This window comes from Pristiophorus japonicus, chromosome 7 (genome assembly GCF_044704955.1).
Source record: "Pristiophorus japonicus isolate sPriJap1 chromosome 7, sPriJap1.hap1, whole genome shotgun sequence".
Lineage (NCBI taxonomy): Eukaryota > Metazoa > Chordata > Chondrichthyes > Pristiophoridae > Pristiophorus > Pristiophorus japonicus.
The window spans coordinates 1,170,276-1,172,684 of NC_091983.1; positions in this window are offsets into that span (position 1 = coordinate 1,170,276).

A 2,409-nucleotide genomic window follows, 5' to 3' on the forward strand; every position below is an offset into this window, starting at 1 on the left:
TTAATAAAATATATCGTAGTCAAAGATCCTCTGGGAATGCGTGACCATAACATGATTGAATTTCAAATTCAGTTGGAGAGTGAGAAGGTTGGTTCTCAAACCAGGGTCCTAACCTTAAATAAAGGAGACTACAAAGGTATGAGGGCAAAGTTCGCTAAAGTGGACTGGGTAAATGGACTAAAGAATGAGATGGTTAATGGTTGGTGAGAGGGGAGCGACCTATCAAAAGCCCAGCGGGAGATCGAGAGCCAGCGTACCGGTGCAGCTACAGCGGGAGAGAAAGCAAAATAGAAGTAGAAAGGAATCAAAAAGTGACGTCACAGCCAATGGGGTAAGTGATTGGCTGGTGATTGGTGAGTAGCTTTTCTTTTTATTTTTTATATCAGTAAGTGAACTTTTGCATTGTTATTACCAATTTAAGGGTATCTAAGGTTAAGACATGGCAGGAGAGCTCGGTCACGTGATATGCTCCTCCTGTACCATGTGGGAACTCGGGGACACTTCCGGTGTCCCTGGGGGCTACGTGTGTGGGAAGTGTATCCGCCTCGAGCTCTTGACGGTCCGCGTTGCGGAATTGGAGCTGAGGGTGGATTCACTCTGGAGCATCCACAATGCTGAGAATGACGTGAGTATCACGTGTAGTGAGTTGGTCTTACCGCAGGAGAAGGGTCCACAGCCAGATAGGGAATGGAAGACCAGCAGGAAGAGCAGTGCAAGAAAGATAGTGCAGGGGTCCCCTGTGGTCATCCCCCTGCAAAACAGATACACTGCTTTGAGTACTGTTGAGGGGGATGACTCATCAGGGGAGGGCAGCAGCAGCCAAGTTCATGGCACCGTGGCTGGCTCTGCTGCACAGGAGGGCAGGAAAAAGATTGGGAGCGCGATAGTGATAGGGGATTCGATGGTGAGGGGAATAGATAGGCGTTTCTGCGGCCGCAACCGAGACTCCAGGATGGTATGTTGCCTCCCTGGTGCAAGGGTCAAGGATGTCTCGGAGCGGGTGCAGGACATTCTGAAATGGGAGGGTGAACAGCCAGTTGTCGTGGTGCACATTGGTACCAACGACATAGGTAAAAAAAGGGATGAGGTCCTACGAAAAGAATTTAAGGAGCTAGGAGCTAAATTAAAAAGTAGGACCTCAAAAGTAGTAATCTCGGGATTGCTACCAGTGCCACGTGCTAGTCAGAGTAGGAATCGCAGGATAGCGCAGATGAATACGTGGCTTGAGCAGTGGTGCAGCAGGGAGGGATTCAAATTCCTGGGGCATTGGAACCGGTTCTGGGGGAGGTGGGACCAGTACAAACCGGACGGTCTGCACCTGGGCAGGACCGGAACCAATGTCCCAGGGGGAGTGTTTGCTAGTGCTGTTGGGGAGGAGTTAAACTAATATTGCAGGGGGATGGGAACCTATGCAGGGAGACAGAGGGAGACAAAAAGGAGGCAAAAGCAAAAGACAGAAAGGAGATGAGGAAAAGTGGAGGGCAGAGAAACCCAAGGCAAAGAACAAAAAGGGCCACTGTACAGCAAAATTCTAAAAGGACAAAGGGTGTTAAAAAAGCAAGCCTGAAGGCTTTGTGTCTTAATGCAAGGAGTATCCGCAATAAGGTGGATGAATTAACTGTGCAAATAGATGTTAACAAATATGATGTGATTGGGATTACGGAGACGTGGCTCCAGGATGATCAGGGCTGGGAACTCAACATCCAGGGGTATTCAACATTCAGGAAGGATAGAATAAAAGGAAAAGGAGGTGGGGTAGCATTGCTGGTTAAAGAGGAGATTAATGCAATAGTTAGGAAAGACATTAGCTTGGATGATGTGGAATCTATATGGGTAAAGCTGCAGAACACTAAAGGGCAAAAAACGTTAGTGGGAGTTGTGTACAGACCTCCAAACAGTAGTAGTGATGTTGGGGAGGGCATCAAACAGGAAATTAGGAGTGTATGCAATAAAGGTGCAGCAGTTATAATGGGTGACTTTAATATGCACATAGATTGGGCTAGCCAAACTGGAAGCAATACGGTGGAGGAGGATTTCCTGGAGTGCATAAGGGATGGTTTTCTAGACCAATATGTCGAGGAACCAACTAGGGGGAAGGCCATCTTAGACTGGGTGTTGTGTAATGAGAGAGGATTAATTAGCAACATCATTGTGCGAGGCCCCTTGGGGAAGAGTGACCATAATATGGTGGAATTCTGCATTAGGATGGAGAATGAAACAGTTAATTCAGAGACCATGGTCCAGAACTTAAAGAAGGGTAACTTTGAAGGTATGAGGCGTGAATTGGCTAAGATAGATTGGCGAATGATACTTAAGGGGTTGACAGTGGATGGGCAATGGCAGACATTTAGAGACCGCATGAATGAATGACAACAATTGTACATTCCTGTCTGGCGTAAAAATAAAAAA